Here is a 24,020-nt window from a genome sequence, read left to right as displayed (position 1 = left end):
AAGAATTAAGAATACTAGAATTAAGAATAATTAAAGATGGGGTGGGAAGGTGCCTCAGTGGTAGAGTGCTTGCCTTGCATGCATGAGGCCCTGGGTTCAATTCCTCAGCACCACATAAGCAAAAAGAAAAAAAGCCGGAAGTGGTGCTGTGGCTCAAGTGGTAGAGCATTAGCCTTGAGCTGAAGAGCTAAGGGACAGCGCCCAGGCCCAGAGTTCAGGCCCCATGACCGGACCCCCTCCCCCCAGAAAAAAAGAAATAAGTAAAGAATGAGTTTATAATCTAATTCATTAAGGGATATAACCAAAATGACTAATATGAAATCAGTATTTAAAAATGAAATTCGCTGAATGCCGGTGGCTCATACTTATAATCTAGTCACCCAAGAGGTTGGGATCTAAGGATTGTGGTTTGAAGCTAGCCCATGTAGGAAAGTCCAAGAGACTCTTAAAAATCCAACCAAAAACCTAAGTGAGCTACAGTTCAAGAGGTAGAGTGCTAAGCTTGAGCCAAAAAGCTCAGGGATGGTGTTCAGGCCCTGAGTGCAAGCCCCAGGATCAGCACAAAAAAAAAAAAAAAAGAAAGAAAAAGAAAGAAAGGAAAAGAAATTAGCCTTCTTATACAATAGAAAGAGTCAATTAGAAAATACAGAATAATAAAAAAATCTATATCAATATTTTAATGAAAGGTAGAATGTACCCTGGAATTAATCTAGGAAGACATGCTAAAGTGTGTTATCTTGGGAAACTTGAAAACCTTAATTTATCTAAGCCCTAGTTTTCTCATGTAAAATAATAATTGAATGTCTTTTATGGGGATTTTGCTTTTGTGACTCTGGCTAGGCCAGGTGGTAGATCCTACCTGTAATCACCTATCTGTAATCAAGGCCATGGGCAAAAGGTTAGCTAGACTCTATTCTCAACAAACAAGCTTGGTATAGTGGTTCACCCCTACAATCTCAGCTATTCAGGAAGCATAGGTAGGACAATCACAGACTGAGGCAAGTCCCAGCAAAAATGTACAATGCTGAAAAACAATCTGGAAGCAAGAAAGCAATAAATATTAAAGGTGTGGCTCAAGTGGTAGAGATTTGCCTAGTAAGCTCAAGGCCCTGAATTAAAACCTCAGGAACAAGAAAGAAAGAAAGAAAAAAAAATGAAAGAGAGAAAGAAAGAAAGAGAGAAAGAAAGAAAGAGAAAGAGAGAGAGAAAGAGAGAAAGAGAGAGAGAAAGAGAGAAGGAGAGGAGAGAAGGAGAGGAGAGGAGAGGAGAGAAGGAGAGGAAGAGAGAAAGAGAAAGAAAGAAAGAAAGAAAGAAAGAAAGAAAGAAAGAAAGAAAGAAAGAAAGAAAGAAAGAAAGAAAGAAAGAAAAATGAAACTAGTAGAAATAAATGCTGGGTGCTATAATCGGTCAGGCCCAGAGTTCAAGCCCCACAACCAACAAAATCAAACAAAAAACCCTTCAAACGATTAATGGTAAAAGTGTGTGTATATAACTATCTAAAAGGGAAATCTAAAAGATGCATACAGAATATAATGTTTGCTTCTGAGGCATACATAGAAATTAGAGATTATAGTTTCATTACCTGCAAAGTTTAAATTTTTTATTATTTTATTAAAATGGAATGTAATAATGGATCACTTTAAAAATAAATTTTTACTGAGAGGTAATTTCTTGTTCCCAACATCTTGTTCTATTTTTTCTTTTTTTCTGGCCCAGTCCCAATCAATTTCTCAGCATTCACCCACATCAGTTAGAGATTGAGTCATAACAGAACATTCACCTGAAAGTAGATACCCAATCAGACACTGTACAAAACATAGATCTATAAGTATTACATTTGAGCCTGTGTACCAGGTGTGGGGACTATGGTATGGATAACATATAATTTGTTTGAACTTTATGAATACAATTTTTGTTTATGTGAACTTGAGTATTTAAGAACTATTCATGAACACATGCCATAGTTAAAGAAATAAATTGCCTGGATCTATAGTTCTTCTGGGCCAGAATTGTCATTTTATGCGTCATAGAAGAATTTTTCATACCTAAACTTCAGTGTCATCTTCCACTGAGCCTATCTGTCCCTATGAAATTATAATGTTTAAAAGAAAATTATGCTTGTATATTTTACTAGGCTCTTAATCTGTGTACACCACTCTGCTCAAACCATAGAGCTGTCAAGATGAATTAGTGCCAACTCTTGGTGAACTGATGGCCCACTGGAGATACTGAACAGCTTCCATAGAAGCTGCTGGACCTGCCATAGTACTGAGATATGGCTATGCTATTGAGATATGGCTGTTAAGGCAGAGAGGAGTGAGCTCAGCAGGAGATGACAGATGACATTGCTACGCTTGATTGAGAAGAAAGGGCAGAAAAGACTCAAGTTTCCTAACTGCATTTGTGTGTGTGTGTGTGTGTGTGTGTGTGTGTGTGTGTGTGCGCGTGTGTGTGTGTATGCGTGTGCATGTGTGAGCACATGTGCATCAGTAATGAGGTTTGAATTCGAGGCTTGGGTATTATCCCTTAACAATTAATTGAGCCACACCTCTACTTCTAGCTTTTTTGTGGTCAATTGGAGATAAGAGTCTCATAGTCTTTCTAGCCTGGGCTGCTTTTAAACTGTAATCTCAGACTCCTGAGTAGCTAGGATTACAGGTGTTAGCCACTGGCTCCTAGCATCCTAACTGTATCTTAAATGTTTACACTAGACATAGGAACTACTGAAGTCACATTTCCATTCCTAATTTAAAAAGAATTTCTTCATGTTATGATATAACTTCTTGCATTTTTCCAATTAAAAAAAACTATAGCTAATGTATCTTTCAGTTAAAATCTCAAACAAAATGTGCCCACTTTATTGAAGTTGTGTCTGCTCTGTTTCCTGGTTTCTGATACAGAGAACAATGTGCCCACAGTATGGTCCACTGGTATCTGTCAGGAAACAGGAGAGTCCAAACCCTGAGATCCAGCAAACAAAAGCCATTGGGATCTCATTCATAGTGTTTCTAGACTGTGGCCCCCAGCATGGGGGTTGTAATATCTATCACCTTACATAGTGGGATTAAATATAACAAATAATTGCACAGTGTTTGGCACAAAGGGCTCAAAGGATGCTAATTACCTTTTCTCTTTATCTGGCACAGGTAAATGTATCAAGATTCCCTAGTGTAGTAAAGATCCTCATGTAATGCAGAAGGAATGGATTCTGAAGTGAAAAATTAAGAAAAGGAAAAAAAAAAGAAGAGAGATGGTCTCCTGTACCAACTCTAAAACATGGAAGAGAATAAATTTTCTCTTTTACTCCTTCAAGCAATTAATTAACAAAACAGAAAAGAATAAGTGCTGTGACAAAGTCTGCTTGCAAGGTTAAAAGTGGGGTCCAGAGTAGGGCATGGGAGGTCTGAGGGGTGAGCAGAGTTAGTCATTTGACTGAAATGCACTAAATAAATTATAATGCAATCAGAAGGACTGGCCTCCCTGAGTGAAATCACTTTGAACCAGGCAAAAATAGCCAACAGAAACCAGCCCTTACAAAAGAAGAAAGAAAAAAAAGTCGTTTTATTTGATTGAGGCTGACATTGTTTTGATCAGAGTTTGAAATTACTTGCTGGCTAGAGCTGGGTCAGAAAGACACCCTGTTGCTGACAGACTCACCTGCATTTACAAGGTGTGACTTTTAAACATAAGTAGATCTATTCTCAAACTTCTCTTCCTCCCACCTCTCCCCCTACAGCTAAAACAACTAACTCTTTCAATGGAAATGTCATTCTGCATATCCGCTGGGCTAGATACATTGGTTTCATTTACCTCTGGTCTCCTTCCTTCCTCCCCAAATCTCAACACCAAGTCAAAACCAGTTCATCCAGTTCCTATTTCATATTATTTCTCAGCTTTGTTCTTTTCTTTCCATTCCATTCCTGTGACAGCGCCTGTAATTTCTGGGTGACATTTACTTCCTAACTGGCCCCCAGCATCAGTGTCTACTCTTCATCACTGCCTCCTTCTGTTTCAGTTTGCTCTTTATAGAATCCCTTTACACAAATCACTAGTTGTCAATTATTCATTTAGTTCGAGGACTAAATTGTCTATCAGTTTGTGTTTAGTTCCTTTTCTAAGAATTCAAAAAGTCCTCCATCTTCTAGTCTCATTCTATCTTTCACTATTTCTGGGCAAGACAGTGATGGACTTAAAGACTCATTTTGCTTGCAGTTGGAGTTCTGGCATAAATAGAGGGCAAAATAGCTGAGTATCTGAAATCCTAGTTCACCCCAGTAATCCTAGCTACTCATGAGGTTCAGATCTGAGGATCATTGTTCAAGCTAGGCTGGACAGGAAAATTCTTGAGACTCTAATATCAAATTAACTAACAAAAAGCCAGAAGTGGAGCTGTAGCACAAATACTTGAGCAAAAGACAAAAAACAAAAACAAACAAACAAAAAAACACTAAGGGACAGTGCCCAGGCCCTGAATTCAAGCATCAGTATCAGCACACACACACACACACACACACACACACACACACACACACACACACACACACTCAAAAGTGGGGAGTGGGAATGACATTGATACTCAGCTATAGATTTTCTGGTTATGACTTACCACTTACGGGCAGACTTAGTAACACACTCAACACACACCAAGTCTAGATAATTTTAAAACCAGGGGGAAACTATTCATGATGTGTCTATATAGCAACATAGATTTGGAGCAAGAACTGGTTTGTGATGAGAATTCATGAACCTAACGATGGAGCCCCTGGGATATCTCTTGAGCTAGTAGAAAGGGGAAGGGAACATGTGTGACATCACTGTGGTCATGTTCTACAAGTGACTAGGCCACAAGGAGGAAAAGAAGGGGACGTTCCTCACCAACACTGTTCTGGGTTTAGGGAAGTAAGAGCTATGAAAGTGGACTGGCTAATCACCTGCAATCAGTCTCCTGCTAGAAGTAGCTCACTGCACAAATCTTTTCTAGTTACAGAAATGTAACTCCTCCCACCTTCTGTCTGACCAGCAGAAAGACTTTGGTGAAGCAACATCTTTGAGGGAGAAGCCATCCTAACTGAAAGATTGTGATTGTCAAGAAGAAAAAGCATGGTTGGAATAAAACAGAAGCAGAGCTCTAGATTTAGGCAGACACATTTAAAAAGGGGTAGGTTTTGTTCTGTTTTATGATGGCTTTGATTGTGTGAGCAATCAGAGACTTGAGTTCTCCAAACGGTCTCACACATTTAAAACACTCCAGTAGCAAAGAAAAAGAAATGGTCTTTTAAAAATGCGTCCAAGGGGCTAGCCCATGGGTTCATTTAGAAACAAAAACAAAAAAGCAAAAACAAACAGCTAAGTACTAGATAGGAAGACAGCATAAACTTTGGCATGAAAATTATTTAATAAAATAGTTTAAAGTGCCCAGGCCCAGAGTTCAAGCTCCAGGACTGGCACCAAAAAAAAAAGTTTAAATGGTTTGAAATCATTAGATGACAAACACTACTGTGGGCTAAGTAAAAAAAAGTAGGAAGAGTTTCAGGCTGATTACGTTTGGAGCAAGGAGAGCAAAGAGTAGCTCTGTCTGATCTTGACAATGAAGAGAATGCAGAGAGTTATAGTGGAAATGATAGAGTCACTTTTACTGCTCTTTGAAAAATTTTAGAGAACAATGAAAAGCCAATGGCTAGAAATGAGCAAATCTGTTAATTTTACTATCATGAAATATAAGAAGGTAGATTGTACAAGCAATAAACACTGTGGACACATCATCCTACCCAATAATTCAAATCATACTTGTATCTTATTTTAAAAAAAAAATCAACAGGTAATTTGATCACCCAAACATAGGCCACAGCTAACAATTTACTGTTAAAAATTCTTTTTAGAATTTTCCTATAGGTGATATTTGATAGACAGATAGAAAGATAGATTGATAGATGGTAGATGATAGATAGACAGACAGACAAATAAATAGATACCATTGTTGGGTATTACTAAACATTCTTCTAGGCGGGGCACAGGTGGTTCATGTCTGTAATTCTAGTCACTCCGGAGGCTAGGATCTGCATCTTGAGGTTCAAAGCCAGCCCAGGAAAAATTCTTCTCAACAATTAGCAACCAAGAAACCAGAAGTGGAACTGTGGCTCAGGTGGTAGAGTGCTAGCCTTGAGCAAAAAAGCCAAGGCCCTGAGTTCAACCCTCAGTATGTTATCACACACACACACACACACACACACACACACACACACACACACACACACACACACACACACACACACACACACACACACACACACACACCTGTGTAGTTTTCTATGGCTACACAGTGTTATATAAATAATTCATAAATTATTTCCATTCCCATTTTCTTGGCATTTTGCTTTTAATTTTTGTACATTACTTTTAAGGATGTCTATGGTAAACAACACTGTTGTTTCTCTCTCTCTTTTTCTCTCTCTCTCTCTCTCTCAATCTCTTGGTCAGTTGTAAGGCTTGAACTCTGGGCCTGGGCGCTGTTTCTGAGTTCTCCAGATCAAGGCTCGTGCTCTACCACTTGAGCCACAGCACCATTTCTGGTTTTCTGGTGGTTAATTGGAGATAAGAGTCTCACAGATTTTCCTGCCCAGGCTTGCTTTGAACCGTGATCCTCAGAGCCCAGCCTCCTGAGTAGCTGTGATTACAGGTGTGAGCTATTGGTGCCTGGCTTTGTTGTTTATTTCTAAAGCTCATTTGTAATGGTTAGAAACTGTAGCCTTTACTCTTTTTGCTTTGAGGAAATAGCTGAGGTTCTATTTGTAACCTTATGCATAGTTTGTAAATGTTCTTTGAACCCTGGAAAATACATTTCATTCTCTGTATTTGGGGTGTTATGCATCACAGATTCTTTTTCAGTAGTATTAAATATATTACTTGATTCCTGTATTTACATACCTGTTGACTGTTTACTTGGTTAGATGAAATCCTGGAAATGGCATTTTGAAATCTTCTGCCATGCTGTGTTTCTGTCAGTTTGGGGTGTACTATTAATTGGTACATCCATTTCCATAAGAGTTATATCTTCTCTGTGACTTAGGCTTTTCATTTATATAAACTAGCCCTTAGTACCTTACTTAATTCTATTTGTCTTGAATTTCACTGTCAATTATTTCTGCTTTAGTTTTGTTACATTTTCCCACTATACCTTCGCATTTTACTTTCAGTTTTGTACTTTATTTTATTCTGTGCAGGTACCAGGGCTTGAACTCAAAGCCTGGTTTTCCTGCTTGTCTTGTTTGCTCATCATGCTACTATTTGAGCCATACTTTTAGTCCAGCATTTTTGCTAGCTGACTGGAAATGGAGTCTTTTGGACTTTTCTGCTCAGGCTGATTTTGAACTCCAATCATCAGACCTCAGTTTCTTGAGAAACTAACTGTGGTCAGTGCCCAGTACATTGTTTTGTTTTAAGGGTGTCTATGATAAACAATATGTGGCTGTATTTTAGATTTTGATTCAATACGAAGATCATTAGAATTCATTTATGCTAAATGTTGTGTTGGGTGTCAACATTTTTCTGTCTATTATTGTTAAGTATTACTTCCTTGCTGTCTCCTTTATTTTCTTTTGCCAGTTTTGGGGCTTGAGCTCAAGGCCTGGGCTATTGTTCCTCAGCCTCTTTGTGTTCAAGGCTAGCACTGTTCTACTTGAGCCACAGTGACATTTCTGGCTTTTCTGCCCAAGCTGGCTTTGAACTGTGATCCACAGATCTCAGCATCCTGAGTAGCTAGGATTATAGGCGCAAGTAACTGGCACCTATCTCTTTTATTTTTTTCAAAGCATATTTAGTTTGTTTTCTTAGATCCCTTGATTTGGAAAATGAATTACATAAAAGAGAAATTCTAAGACTATTATTGTCTAAATTTAAGTATCAAGAATGAAATGACTTTACCATAATTGAACCAGGGAATTAAGACCATTTTATTTTCATTGCTCCATCCCTCTCTACTGACACAGGCTACAACAACCTTTCCAGGCTTTTGATTTGTTAGTTTTGCTTTTACAGGCACTGGTGGCTCACCCCTGTCATCCTACATGCTCAGAAAAATTAGTTTGAGGCCAGCCTAGGCAGAAAAGTTCATGAGACCTCTTTTCATTCCATAGCTAGTCACAATTGTATATATGTGCCTATCATCCTAGCTTTGTAAGAGCCCAAAATCAGGACAAAAGTTCACAAGATTTTGTGAAGTCTTCTCTCAACAGAAAGAAGCTATTTTTTTTTTTTGTGAACATTAATTTTATTTTATTTGTGAACATACTGTACAGAGGGGTTACAATTACATGGGCAAGATAATGCATACATTTCTTACCAAGCATTGCAGCCTCCTCCTTTGTTTACCCTTCACCTCCCTTCCCAGCCTCCCCCCTCCCCCCAATCCTTCCCCCCCCCCCCGCTCCCCCCCACCAACATTGTAAAACTCCTTTTTGACATGACAATTTATACTTCTCATTGTTGCAACAGGTCCACCTGAATCCTTAAATGACTTGTTTTTCCCTATCTCCTCCATAAGTTATACTGACATCAAATATATTGAAAGCGGGGGTTATACTGTGGGGGAGGGACATACAAAGCAACAAAGAAATAAAGTTATAAATGTGTTAGAAACACATGCACGAAAGAAAAAAAAACATTAAAATACCTATCTAAGGATTCATTTTCCTAACATCACATTATCTGACTTTTTCCGCTTGACTCATACATATACTAGATATTGCAAATAAGGGAAACCATGGGACCTGTGTTTCTTTGTGCCTGGCTTACTTCACTTAATATAATTTTTTCCAAGTTTTTCCATTTCCTAACAAATGGGGCAATGTCATTCTTTCTGATGGAGGCATAGAATTCCATTGTGTATATATACCACATTTTCTTGATCCATTCATCTACTGAAGGGCATCTGAGTTGGTTCCATATCTTAGCTATGGTAAATAATGCTGCAATAAACATAGTTGTGCTGGTAGAAGAAGCTATTTTTGTTGAGAAACAAGCTTGGTATGGTGGCGTATGTCTGGTATCTCAGTTATAACAGGAGCCTAAAATAGGTGGATTATTGTCTAGGTGCTTGGCTGGGTGGGAAGTGAGACCCTTTCTCAAATAGTGAGAACAATAAGGCCTGGAGGTGTGTGGCTCGGTAACAGGGCATCTTCTTAGCAAGGATGGATCTCTGAGTTCAAGCCTTGTTACTGCATTATCTATCTATCTATCTATCTATCTATCTATCTATCTATCTATCTATCTATCTATCTATCTATCTATCTATCTATCTATCTATCTATCTAAAATTTTAGAGGTTGGGGATATAGCTCAGTGGGAGTACTTACTTAGCATGTGCGAAACCCTGGGTCTGATGCTCAGCACTGAGTACTTGCTTATTAATTCTAGCTAGTGGATTTAAATTCGGCAGTTACATCATGGTTTCCTTACCATCCTTCCATGTTTCATTCATCTCTTAAATACTTTGCTTCATTTCCATTACAGACTGTTCTTGTTTTCGTCTTGCCCCCTTAGGAAGATTCCAGATTCTTAAGAAGTCCAGCTGGAGGAGTCATTTTCATGCTACCTGTATTCTTTCTGTCTTTGCTTTTCCTCAGTTCCTATGCTGTACTCCTTACTCATTCATAAAGGAAGGTGTGTTCTGTAGGCTTGGTGCTTGTTGGAAAAAGTCTACAGGTGTGCCTTCACTGAATATTAACTCAAGAGGAGTGAATGGATAAGGTCTTATCCCAGACCTATACTGAGTTTTAAGAATGTATTATCCTGGAATAATTATGCTTCCATTTTATTTTCCTTTTCTATTTTTCAGAACAGATCATGATTTTTCTTATGATGGGATCAAAATATCTCAATATTTTGTAAGGGGTGTGTGTAGCAGTCTACTACCTCAGCAACATCTCCTCTTTTGACTTTTTTTGATAGTTTTAGTGGCGATAAGAGTGTCACAGGCTTTCCTGCCTGGGCTGGCTTCAAACAGCAATCCTTAGATCTCAGCCTCCTGAGCAGTTTAGATTGCAGATGTGAGCCACTGGTACCTGATCACCATTTTTTTTGTTTGATCTTGAATTCAGGGCCTGACCACTATCCCTTAGTGTTTTTGCTCAAGGCTACCACTTGAGCCATAGCTTTACTTCAGGCTTTTTGCTTGTTAGTTGGAGATAAGAGTCTCATGTACTTTTCTGGTCCAGCTGGCTTTGAACTACCATCTTCAGATTTCAGCTTCCTGAGTAGCTAAGATTACAGGTGGGAACCATGGGTACCCCAGTTTTTCCACGGCATTTAATAGTTATATATACTCTTTTTAAAAAAGTAAAGTCTCATATGTGTCTATTCTTTCAAGTTGCTTATATCCTTAAAATTCTTTAAATATTTATTTATCTTGTCACTCAATTTGTTCAACATGGATTGAAGTATGCTAAAGTCTTCCTCTTCAATTGTGTTTTGACAGTGTTCCTCTATGTATTTTAATTACTCAGAATAAAATAATCATTAATGATACATCTTCTATTTAAATATATCTTTAGCCATATTTAATGTTTTCTGTGTTACATTCTACTTTCATGTTAATATTCCCCTTCTTTCTTTTGATGAATCTATGCCTTTCCCATGTCCTCTGTCCCATTTTTGTATAAAATAACATATATTTAGAATTTTTTTTCTGCTGGATCTATAGCTCTTTGTCTTTTAATAGAAATGATTAAACCCTCACACTTAGTGTGATAGCTAATATGTTTGCCCTCACTTCTATCATCTTATTTTAAACATTCTATTTTTATATTTCCTTGCTCTTTCCTTCCCTTGTAATGCTTAGTTATAATGGTCCAAGTCTTCCTCCTACTTTTGAAGTTAAACATGGCACTTTGAGTTTCATACACATCTGTTCTCCTTGTTTAAAATGTACTCATACCAACATTTCTCCATGTCAGCAATAAAAAATTATTACATCCTTCCCTAGAACCATATGAGAAACTTATTAGGTCTACTATTTTTTTTTGAGTAACCTGGATGTTTAACATTGATTTTAACTGATACATAAAACATAAAATGGTACACATTAATGAGATGCTATGTAATGTTTTAATATACATATATATACCCTAATATACATATATATATATACACATTGTACAATGTTTCATCGGGTAAAATACTTATTTCAAGTATTTATCATTTCTTTCTAGTCAAAGTCTTCAAAATTGTTTCTTTTAGCCTTTATGAACAGTACATGATTTTCATAAATATATATTTTAATCTATATGCACCTTACTGAACAAGAGAGCACATTAGAAGTTCTTACTCTTGTCTAATTTTAACTTTGTAACCATTAATCAACCTTTCCCACACTTTCTTCTCTCCTCTCCCCAATCTATGGTCACCACTTGTACTCTGTGTGTGTGTGCATATGTGTGTGTGTGTGTGTGTGTGTGTGTGCATGCACATACACACTGGGGCTTGAACTCAGGTCCTTGAGCTCTTGCTCAGCTTTTCCATCCACAGCCTGTATTCTATCACCCGAGGCACAACCTTCCTTCTGTCTTTTTTGCTGGTTAATTGGAGATAAGAGTTTCATCGATATCTCGGACCAGGCTTGCTTCCAACTGTCATCTTCAGATCTCAGCCTCCCGAGCAGCAAGGATTACAGGTATGACCCACCCTACCCAGTTAACCACTTGTACTTGGACGCCTATGAGATCACCTGTTTTGCGTTCCACAGCTGAGTGAGATCATGGGGGTAACTTTTCTTTCTGTGCCTGGCTTCTTCTGTCTGTCACAATGATCTCCAGCGCCATCAATATCCACGTAGTTACAAATAACAGAATTTAAACTAAGGTTTTAGAATCAGGTTATTATAGCTAAATTTATTGTATATCTTCTTAAGAATAATTTTGACAGTTGCATTATTTTATGATTAGGTTAGTAACATGCTGTTCCACTATTCATCTTATTTATTTATCCTTCATGGGGCTTGAACTCTGGGCCTGGGCGCTGTTCCTCAGCTCTTGAGCTCAAGGCTAGCGCTCTACCACTTGAGCCACAGTGCCACTTCTGGTCGTCTGGTGGTTTACTGGAGATAAAAGTTTCACGGCTTTTCCTGCCAGGGCTGGCTTTGAACCACAATCCTCAGATTTCAGCCTCCTGAGTAGCCAGGATTACAAGCGTGAGCCACCAGCATCCAGCAATCATGTATATTTATTTATTTCTATTTTTAATTTTTTTGAGTCTATATATCTATGGCTGGCTTGAGCTCACTATGTTGACTGGGAAAATCTCATACTTGTCATCCTTCTGTTCCTGCTTTCCCATGCTGGCTAATAACTTTCCTCCCTTCTCCTCTCCTTTGATTTAATTTTGTGTGTGTATGTGTGATACTGGGGATTGAACCCTGAGCCTCACACATGCTAGGCAAGCTTTACCACTGGAGGGATACCCCTAATCATTAAAAAAAATGTTTTTGAGGTAGGGTCTTTACTAGCTTTTTCAGAGATTGGCCTCAAATCTGAGATCCTTCTGCCTCTGCCTCCAAGTAGCTGGGATTGTAGGTGTGACTACCACATGCAGCTGTTTATCTCATACTGTATTTTGAGTTTTGCATGCCCATTTATTTCCCCATTGACCATAATATTTGAATAAACACCTTTTTTCAGCACAAAATTTCAGTTTTAGTTCAGTTTCTAGGTACTGTTTTTCTTCACATATTCCCAAATACAGACTTCCAGATAATAATCTTATTATATTAAAATTTTATAGCGATATCTCAACTTCCTGACACTTAGCCATACAGAATGCCTGACATTTGCTTATTTTTCTTTGAAAACAAAGGTGATATTTTTCTGATATCATACCAATATTTTTTATTCTTTTTTTTTGGTCAGTCATGGGTCTGGAAATCTGGGCCTGGGTACTGTCCCTGAGCACTTCAGCTCAAGGCGCATGATCTACCACTTGAGCCACAGTGCCACTTCCTTTTAATTCTTATAATTAAGAACTTTCACTAAAAAATACTTAAAATTTACTCTGTTACCCCATGAACTATTTGAAACTAAAATGAAGGAAATGTTTCTATACTTCTATACTTTTTTAAAAAAAACAACTTGCCTTCTATTTCCTTTTTCTTTCCTGAACAATTTCATATTTCTATATTTCGTATATTGATTGCAGAATGTTTTGATCAGTGGGCACCAGTGGCTCACGCCTGTAATCCTAGCTACTCAGGAGTCTTGAGATCTGAGGATTGCAGTTCAAAGTCAGCCCAGGCAGGAAAGTCTATGTGACTCTAATCTCCAATAAACCACGAATGAACCGGAAGTGGTGCTATGGTTCAAGCGGTAGAGCACTTGCCTTGAGCTGAAGAGCTGTGGGATGGCGCCCAGGCCCACAACCAACAACAACAAAAAAATTATAAAAGAATATGTTTTGATCACTATCCCATTTCTTTGTGTGTTTTTTTGTCCATACCTGTTTATAATTTCCTAGATTGTTTCAGTGTTCCTCCTTCCATTGCAAAATTTTAATTCTGCAAAATGGCTCATCTATCCAACTACATCTCTATCAGGATCTCTCACTGACACCTCAAATTTAATGTGCCCTGATGTGAGCCCATTATATCTGACCCCACGATGTTTCTGTTCCTTGATTTTCTTGGTGGATAAAATCACCATTCTCTTTCTCTCTTGCTGGCAGCCAGTGGCTCACTCTTGTAAGTCTACCTATTCAGGAGGCTGAGATTTGAGGATTGCAGTTTGAAGCCAGCCCAGGCAGACAAATCCAAGAGACTCGTCTCCAACTGACTAGCAAAAAGCTGGAAATGGAGGTGGGCTCAAGTGGTACAGCACTGCTTTGAGCAAAAAAACCAAGCAATTGTGTGAGGCCCTGAGTTCAATGCCAAGTATTAGCACCAAATGGGGAAAAAAACTCACTGGTCTCCTAGGTTCACAAGGCAGGAGCCTGGAGGCTACTGTTGGTTCCTCTGCCCTGTTCACTCTCTTCACATCCTTAGTTACAAGTTCTCTCCTGTTCTGTTTCACCCTCCATTCGTACTACCAATTATTCAGCCTTCATATTACTTGAACCCTATCCCAATCCAAAAAAGTCCCCTGGGCATCTCTGCTTCCTGTCTTCTCTCCTCCCAACAGTAGAGCTAAGAGATTGCTCTAGTGCTAAAACCTGACTCTAATAAGAGTCTCCATTCATTCTGCTGTCTCAAGAAATAACAAAAACTACACTCTTTAATGTAACAGACAAGGCCCTCCTTGGACCAGCTTCTGCCCACATTTCCATGGTCTTCTCCCATCACTTCCCGACCCACAAGAAACTGTAGACAAGAAGAAATTGCTCCAAGCCTTTGCTTACACAGTTCCCCCACTAGAATGTAGACTTGCTCTCCTGCCCTTCACTTCTGGTTCAAGTTCAACTGCAGGGAGTATTACTTGACCTCCTTGGTCCAGTAACTTCCCAGGTTGGAAAAGGACTCACCCTTGACTCTCATCTAAAGATAATGCTGCCTCAGATCGTTTTTCTGGATTTGTTCTATCCAGTTGCTGGAAACTCATTTGGTCCTTCCCAGAAATGAGTCCTAAGCCTAGCACAGAGAGGGCATTCAACATGTATTCGCTTATTTAATACTGGCTTCCTGGTTGAGTGAGTCTCCAAGAAAGGCATTGATTTAAATGGCAGTGGAAATAGGACCTTCTCTAGCTGTAGTAACATACAGTGACAAGCTTCCTAGTAGCTGAGAAAGATCACTTTGTCATCAGCCAAAGCCTGCTGGGCATGCTGGCATGGACAAAGAGAAGAGACTGAACTTCTACCAGTGGGTGTCCTGGGGTCAGGTTCCATCTTTGTTGATGAGGTGGAGGATGGCAGAGGAGGAGGAGGCAAATATGAACACTCACTTTGTGTGGCTCTCTAGGATTCTGGAAAGAGCAACTCTAGTCCTCTGGGGGATGAAGAAAGATTTCTCCAGCTAATTTACTTTAACTGGAGGTGGGATATTGAGGCAGCTGGTGTGTACTGTGGATTGTGGCCCTCCCAAAAAGGGTATAGAAATGCAGAGGGGAATGAAAGCCCTATTTGGAGCAAAACAGTTTAAGCATTTCAGTATCTAAATATCAAAGATTTCCTGCTGATGTGTGTGTGTGTGTGTGTGTGTGTGTGTGTGTGTGTGTGTGTATGTGTGTGTGTGTGTTGATATTGAAGCTTGAATTTAGGGCTTGGGTATTGTCCTTGAGCTCTTTTTTGCTCAAGGATATAGCTCTACCACTTGAGTCACAGTTTTACTTCTAGCTTTTTTTTTTTTTTTTTTGTCGGTCATGGGGCTTGAACTCTGGGCCTGAGTACTGTCCCTCAGTTCTTCAGCTCAAGGCTAGCACTCTACCACTTGAACTATAGTGCCAATTCCGGTTTTCTGGTGGTTTATTGGAGATAAGAGTCTCACGGACTTTCCTGCCTGGGCTGGCTTTGAGCCACGATCCTTAGATCTCAGCCTCCTTGATTAGCTAGGATTACAGGCATGAGCCACCGGCGCCTGGCAACTTCCAGCTTTTTAATGATTAACTGGAGATTAGAGTTTCATAGACTTTTCTGCCCGCTCTGGCTTCCAACTGTGATCTATGGATCTCAGTCTCCTGACTACTCAGGATTACAGGCATGAGCCATTGGTACCTAGCTCCTGCTGTCCTTTTATATCTTTAATCCTTACCTTGTCTGGAATCTTAGAGCAAAAAACCACCATACCCATCACCATCATTATCACTATTATGGCTTGGAAATTGCATACCAGAGCAGCCACCAGGAAAGTGAAAATTCAGTTCCTGTGTAGACAATGCTGCTTATGCCTTAAAAGAGAAGATTCTCCCTCCATTGCCCATGCAGACCAGAGTGAAGGGCAAAAACTAAGATTTTTTGGGGGCAGGCAAGTCTAGGGTTATCAGCTGCTGGTAGCCACGGAATATTTGTTTATCATTCCTTTTTCTTGTTATAAGCAAGTTGTCTCAGACTCCTTTGGTGAAATGAGGCTGGTGACAATGTATTGTCTGCCTCGTGTGCCCGTGATTGGAATCAAGAGAGATCACAGATGTAAATGCATTGTTTTCTAAAAATGGCACACATGTAAAGGAAGTTTATCTTTTCAACAATAACAAAAAACATTTCTTTTACTTGAACTTTTTCTTTCTATGCTTGTCTTGCTTCAGAGTTCTTTTTGTGGCTCCATTTCCTACTTGGGTCATTAGATTCTTTGAGCTCTTTCTTCTCCCTTCCAGATTATCAAGAATAAGAAATTGATATTTTTGCATGAAACAAAGGTCGAAGCTTCTTCAGAAATGAAAGTTTGAAGGGATGTTTGGCTGGGAGCGTGACTCAGAACTCAGAGAAAGGCCCTGAGTTCAAACCCCAGGACCACCAAAAAGAATATTAAAAATCTGAAAAGATTTAGATTCTGGAAAAAGCACTGATGGAAGAATAGAAAGATCTGGGTTCCTAACTCTTCTGTGTATTCTAGACAAGGCTCACTCCTTTTGAATGAAGGGGTTCTGCCCTTGTTTTTTGCGGGGAGGCAGTGGGGTACAGGTTATCGAGCTGTTGCCCAGACTGGCCTCAAACTCGCTATCTTCCTGCCTCATTTAGGATGACAGATGCATGCTTCTGAGCTTGGCACAGTTTCCTTGTTTTTCAAGATGACGTTCTAGAGCCAGATGCTCTCTTGGCTCTTTCCCTGATCACTATTTCTATGATGTTAGAAAATCTTAGCTGTGCCCCCAATGCACATCTCTAATCCCAACTGAATATAAGATGTTTCTCAGGGTGCCCAGGCAACAAATGCAATGGAAATAACTAAACCATAATATTTACCCTGTCTGGAATCATAAAGCAAGAAAGCCAGCAACACCCTCACCACCGCAATTGCCACCATCATCACAACCATTCCTACCATTATTAACATCACCACCATTATCACTAGCACCACCACTATTACTACCATCACCACCACCATCACCATCATCATAATTGCTACTATTGCATCACCATTACCACCATCACCAACACTGTCATGATCACTGTCACCATCACTACTGTTACCACCATCGCTACTATCATAACCATCCATCACCAACACTGATTGCCACTATAGTTACCACCATTGTTACCTTCATCTTTGTTGCAAATGCATGTCAAGTTTCTGTTTTTTGTTTTTTTTGGGGGGGGGTCCGGTCGTGGGGCTTGAACTCTGGGCCTGGGTGCTGTCCCTCAGCTCTTCAGCTCAAGGCTAGCGCTCTACCACTTGAGCCACAGCGCCACTTCCGGCTTTTTTCTTTTTTTGCTTATATGGTGCTGAGGAATCGAACCCAGGGCCTTATGCATGCAAGGCAAGCGCTCTACCCAGGAGCCATTCTGAGATGGGATGCTCAATGAGCTTTTTAAAAAACTGAAGTAGTGATCTCTAGGAACTGGTATGGATTCACTGAAAGTACTTACTATCAGACCAATAGAACTGCTTCTTTGACAAGGTTATTGGCCAGAAGATCAAGTAACAGAAAATCTGAATTTAACCAAGACCTCTGAGAAGATTCTTCTAGTGATCTTTTTTAAAAAGATAGAGAAATAATGGACTAAATAATACTATAATAAGTTGAATAAATTTCCTAAAAAGGGGCTACTTAGTTGTTGAATTGATTATTAGTATTACTATACCTTCATGGTACATATAATGAAATGCCTCAGAATAATCTTTATTGATCATTTAGGTAGCACCATGCTCATGTGATCTGGAGATGGGTGGAAACTAGCTGGAGAGGACAGTAGAAACACCAGATAACAGTGTAGTTAGAAGGATCTGGACAAGCTGGCAAAGCAGACTAAAAGACAAAATAAAGAATAAATACAAAGGCTCAGTATTTGTGTCCTAGGTATCTTTTGTAGAAGCACAGGTTGCTTGTATGAAAGGGAAAGCTAAGTTTAAAAGAGAGCTGGATTATTTCACTTGATAATAGGCTCAGTGGTATAGATTCTTAATTAGAATTTAGAGGGCTTAGAAACAGGAAATGTAGAATGAAAGAACTGATCATCTAATTTTTCTTGGTTGCCAATTAGGCCTCTTTTGAAAGCTTTCATTTTATTTTTTAAAAATAAAAAAATAGAGAAAACTGGGACAAAGTGATAATGACAGTAGGGCACTGTAGCAAGTGGTCAGTGGTCAGGGTGAGTCAATAGAAGGGGCTCTGGCCAAGCCAGTATTCCTCTTGGGAACTGCAGCCAGGACTCCCCACAGTGAAACACAAAGAGTGATAGCTAGCTGCTCTTTAAGGGTTTAGTCCTCTGGTCAGACCACATTATGAGTGGGTTCCTTACACTCTGTCAACCCCATTCAGAGACAAGTCCTCAGAGCCTTTGAGTATAATCAAAACTCTCAAAATGTTGTTTCCGTTCCTGACCAAAACCAACTCTTTCCCTAAGGTGACTTTGAAAAGTACCCTTTTTCTGACTTCCTGGAAAGCCAAGACAGTGGCAATTTATGATAACATCACCATGTGTGCTAATTACTAATGGAATGAAAGCAAAAGACCTTGGAGAGTAGGCTTAAAGTTGTATCCCATCTTGCAAACACAGACAAGTTTCTTGGGATAAAATGGGGGTTAATATCAGGTTTGTAGTGGAATATTAAGTGAGACAAATAATATCCAACTATACCACAATATAAGACATGCAGCTGTGTACCTGATAAGTGTCACAATAAATATGACTGACATTCACTTTCATCGTCTCTCTTTTCTTTCTCCTCTCATCCTTGGGGCCAGGAACTGTGCAGGATTTGGCAGAAAACAAGATAGACATAGAAAGACTCTTCCTTGTACCAGATTTGCACTCTAATCAACATGGCTCAATTGAACTTTTTGCAATGACATAGCCTATATACATATTCTCCAACATGGCAGGTAGAAACCACGTGTGGCATTTAAGCATGAGAAATGTGACCATTGTGACTGAAGAACTAAAATTTTACATTTACTTCATTTTAGCTAATTAAATGAACACACACACAAAAAAATACAGTACCACTCTAGATAAGTTGCAGGCACATTTCTGAGACTAACCTACCTGAGGAGATTAAAGATACACTGAAAGATAAATGCTACCCAGTACAACACCTGGAAAATTCTTATTTGTTCATTCATTATACTTGTTAGTCATCTATGCAGCAACACAACCTTAGGTGCTGGGAATATGGGGAAGAATTAGACATGGTCTCTTAGAGACCTAATAGCTTAGTGGTGTGTGTGTGTGTGTGTGTGTGTGTGTGTGTGTGTGTGTGTGTGCAAAAAAGTGACTTTGCTATACTGAGGTAAGTATCAGTACAGGGGCTGTGGTGCAGCTTAGAGATCTATCTATCCCCAGCGAGCATGGGGGGAGGGGTGGTAGGGGCTTTCCAGAAAGACATATCAAGACTTTAACTGAGTCTTGCAAAAGTAGATCTCAGAATGGAACTTAATTGATATCTATTCCATGATCCACAACAGATTATATTCCCACATTGTAATCTCAATGCTGGTGACAGAGCTGGTGATAAGGCACACATGAGCAATTTGTTTTCTCCTACGATTGCCCTTTCGTATGTTGGTGGGAGACAAGGGGGTGCCATAATGCCTAATATTACAATCTCCCTTCTGTCGGACACATTTTCTCTCACCTCAGTACGTTTTTGTGATGATGGATACAACCTTATTTTTTGAATTGTCTTATTGGTAGTTATTAGCCTTGAGTATTTTTGCTTGGTTGGTTAGGCAAACTCCGCTATGGTGACATCAATTCCTCCTATGGTTTGGTTGTGGACTTCTGATACTTGATATCAGAATTCAAGGATATGGTCAGCATGAGAAGAAGCCATTACTGATGGGTTGATTCTGATGAATCTAGCTCAACTCAGAATGACCCAACCTGAATATGATGATATGCGAATTCTTATGAATGTGATGAAGTGGGATGCTAAACACATATATGCATGCACATGTGCAAACATACACCACATGTATTGTACACTAAGTGTAGTTTGCTTCAAGTTAATAGATGATATTTAGCCAAAGAATTCTGCTGAGATAAAATCTACTCACAGAGTAGAGTAGTATGTGAACTTCCTTCTCCCATGAGGCCAGGGGATGTTCGTGTGGTACAACTTGGTCCTGTGAAGCCCTGGATAACTTGAACTCCTAAGGATGACCTATTTTAACTATGGCAGAGTTGACCTCTGGTGAATTACTGGAGTCCTATTGCAAAGTAGCTTTTTTTTTTTTTTGTCAGTCGTAGGGCTTGAACTCTGGGCCTGGGTGTTGTCCCTCAGCTCTTGAGCTCATGGCGAGCGCTCTACCACTTGAGCCACAGTGCCACTTCTGGCTTCCTGAGTGGTTTATTGGAGATAAGAGTCTCATGGATTTTTCCTGCCAGGGCTGGCTTTGAACCATCATCCTCAGATCTCAGCCTCCTGAGTAGCTAGGATTACAGGTGTTTCTTATATATTTTCAAGAGTTCTCAATCATGCCCACTGGCCCAGTGATTCTACTTCTAGGAATCTAGCCAAAGGAAGTGACTGGAAAAGTATGCAGTAAAGATTTGGCCCAGAATTATTTGTAGTTACTAACTTCAGTGACTTAACAGTATAAATAATATATGGGCAGGAAAATGACGTTCGTGAAGGACTTTTGCTACCACACGACTTAAGAAATAAAAGCAGAGAAGCAATAGCTACAGAGGCTAAACAGCCACACTCTGAAGTCTCATAGCCGGTGTCCGAATCCTGGCTCTGCCACTGACTAGCTGTGTGCCTTGAGCAAGTCATCTGAACTCTGCAATCCCAGAAAAAAAAATGGGGTTAATAATAATAACACCTATCTCAGGGGGACTTCTGAGGACTAAATGACAAAATGAATATAAAATGCTTAGCATCATTAAAAGTACATTTATTAGGTTACCTATAAATGTCAGCCCCCTATGGACGGCCCGATTTCAAGGCATAAAAATAGACGGAAAGAAATGTGCTGATGTATGAGCAGTGTGGGGTCTGGGTGGTGTTTCTTTCAGCACTTTTCAACTTCCCAAGTTTCCAGCAATAGATGTGAATTACTCTTTAAACTAAAAGAGTGTATTTTGACGTTGTAATGTAACCACAATGAAACAGCACTTCCCTTCCTTCTTCCCCTTTCCCTGGCAAAGGCAGGGGCTGGGGCCAGGCTGTGGCCTGGGCCTCTGGGAATCACAGAGGTGGGGGTGGGGTGGGTTTTGACACCTGTGGAAGTTGTTGTGAGGAGTTGGGTGGGCCTAAGGAAGCTGGAAAAGACCATGATAGAAAATTCTCCCAGCTCTGAGACTCTACTTTTCAAGCTGCTCTGTTATTTATCATTTGCTGCCGGTGTTTTGGTTGATTGGGACCAAACACTACATAAAAATGTAAGAGGAGAAATACATACCTACCGTTTTCCCAACCCCAAACCTCTTCCAGAAAATCAAAATAATGTGTATGATGCTGGACCTAAATGTACAAGTCTTCGGATAACAACAGGAAGTTAGCTTAGCTGCAGCTGCTTTATTTAATGCATATTTATATTCAAAGTGGACTTGCTGACAAATATAGCCCTTTCTAACATAACAAACAGAAATGCCTTCCCACGAGGAGGGACACATCCTTGGAATGAGAAGGGCATGGAGCCTAAAAGCGTGTGTGAATGCGTGTGTGCGCTCACGTTCCTGACCAAACCTTGACCTTTGCGCCCTGTGATCGAATGTCAGTCATTGACAGTGAGCAAGTAATTGGCTCTAAGAGCTGCATTTTGTATGCGGAGAACCCCAGACACCAAAATAACAAAGTGGAAAGTCGCGGCCCCCATCCGGATCAGAGAGGTAGTTTCCCATCCTGTGTCCTGACCATGTCTGGAGGTGACCGCTGTACACCTCCAGATTTATGATGGCTCTCCCCAGCCCCTTTAATAAAAGCAAAACAAACAGCCCTCCCAGGCTCTCCTTCCCCAGGCGGGGGTCATCGTATGCTAATAACGCCCGAAGAGATACACGGGTGCCAGCCGGTGTGCCCGCGGGTTCCGGGGCCCCGCGACACTGCGGCGCAGTCACCAATCATCATGCGCGCTGCAGCATCAGACCCTCCCGCCGCTGGGGACAACGGGGGAGGGGGTGGGTGTTCCCGCCACCCTAGGGTCCTCAGCCAGATTCGTCTCCACCGGGGAGTGGCTCCTCTCTGCTGTCCCGTGCATGCACAGCAGAAGACCGGACAGGGAGGAGGCGTCACAACAGAATCACCTGTAGGGCTTTTGGGAAAACTCCACAGCCCCCTCCCCAAATTCTATTCACTGGGCCGGGGGGGGGGGGGAAGAATCTCAGAATATGCCAGGTGAGGTGAACGAACAGGTGGAGCTTTCGAAAGCCCCACAGGTGATTCCAGATGCGCATCTTTCAGGGCCATAAACATGGGGACACATCTGGTGACTTAATCGGGTCAGCTTCATAGAGTCTTTGCCTGACCCTTTCTTTCATTTGCCGAAGTATCTACGCTCTCTTTAAATCCACCAGCCCAGAGGCTTTGGGCTTGGAGTATCCCAAAGTCTCAGAACCCCACGGGACTGTTGGAGGCTTTGGTGGCCCAACGTGAGGAAAAGCGTCCCTTGCTCCTCGCAGCTCTTGTGCCCCTTGGAGCACGAGCTGGATTCCACCGAGCCACAATAAACGAGAAGGGAAGCCATCCGGACTAGCTAGTTATTTATTTATTTATTTTTAAAAAGCAAACTGCCTGCACCAAGGCCGCTTTTCGCCCGCACAGCTTTGGGGTGTGCATGTGTATGTGGGGTTTTCTCTGATTGGAGGGGGGGCTCCTAATCGCAGAGGAAGCCAGCGCTCCACCACGCACCCCTCGCCGCGCCTACACCCCTCCAGCGGAGCATCCTCCCCTGCCAGGTTTTGTGGCTTGGAGCACCGTCCGTCCGTCTGTCCGTCTGTCCGTCTAGCTCATCGGCAGCCCCCTTCCCGGCAGCGGGACCAGCTCTGGTTTTGCCCTCGTTTTCCAAGTTGCTGCAACCCACGTTCCCAGAGCCAGAGACCCCTCGGTCGCGCCAGAAGCTGCCTTACCTCTCTCTACGCAACACTTGGCTCCGCGTTTCCCTGGGGGGCACTTCTTCCTCGCCGCGTATTCCCTTACTTGGGAGGAACGAGGAACCGAGAGCCAGAAAGGGGACGGGAGCTGGCGTTTGGGCGTCCTCCCGCCCGCGCAGCCCTCGGTGGGGAGGGGGATGGCAGCCCAGCGCGCGCGGTGCAGATCCAGCAGCCCGCCCGGGTGGGTTGGGGGGAGGGAGGGAGGGTGACAGCTCTGGGGTCTTCTGCCCCGGCCGTGGGGAGAGGCGGGGGGAATCGAGATCCGCAGCTCCAAAGCACTTTATCTCTACCGCCTGCCTGCCAGCGACTACGGCACTGCGGTTCTGCACCCTTTCCCTCACAGCCTGGTAAGTCCAGCTGCCACTCTCACTGCGGAGCCCTGCCCCTGGGCGCTGAGCCCGCCCCTGCCACACACCCGCGCGCGCATAAACACACACACACATGCACACACGTGTGCGCGCGCGCGAACAGATCCACACCCGCATGAATGCGCATCTGTTCCGTGGGAAACGATGCCCTTTGGGTGCTGGTCATTATCAATAAGGCTCCTTATGGGCAGGGCTTTGGTTTGGGAGGAGGAGTTAAAATGTTGAAGAGGATGTAGCCCTGGTAGGTGCCAAAAGCCAGCTGACCTGGCCATGGAGGACGGCTGTTTAACGAATACGTTCTCCACGGGGTATTTACTTTTCTCAATCTAGATATAGAGGTCTAGACTACCTAAATATCTCAACCAAATCAGAGAGGGGAAAAAAATCAATATTTATTTTAAAAGATCAACAAGTTATATTGCCCAGGAACTCAGGCTCATTAGTATCTGAATCATTAAGGACATCTTGGACAACCCCGACCCCAGT

At 41.3% G+C, this 24,020-nt stretch overlaps 1 protein-coding gene across 1 annotated transcript in view; it reads right to left on the bottom strand.

The window, feature by feature from the left end:
- Nucleotides 1-23,258, bottom strand: part of Dgkg (diacylglycerol kinase gamma) — a 206,193-nt gene extending 182,935 nt beyond the window's left edge. Inside the window, exon 1 of the mRNA XM_042667936.1 lies at nucleotides 23,143-23,258. The gene's annotated coding sequence lies outside the window, so the exon portion shown is untranslated. The remainder of the gene's footprint in view (nucleotides 1-23,142) is intronic.
- Between the last annotated feature and the right edge of the window lie 762 nt (nucleotides 23,259-24,020).

Source organism: Dipodomys spectabilis, unplaced genomic scaffold (assembly GCF_019054845.1).
Source record: "Dipodomys spectabilis isolate Male_0828 unplaced genomic scaffold, ASM1905484v1 ptg000017l, whole genome shotgun sequence".
NCBI lineage: Eukaryota > Metazoa > Chordata > Mammalia > Rodentia > Heteromyidae > Dipodomys > Dipodomys spectabilis.
This window is presented reverse-complemented; position numbering and strand designations above follow the sequence as displayed.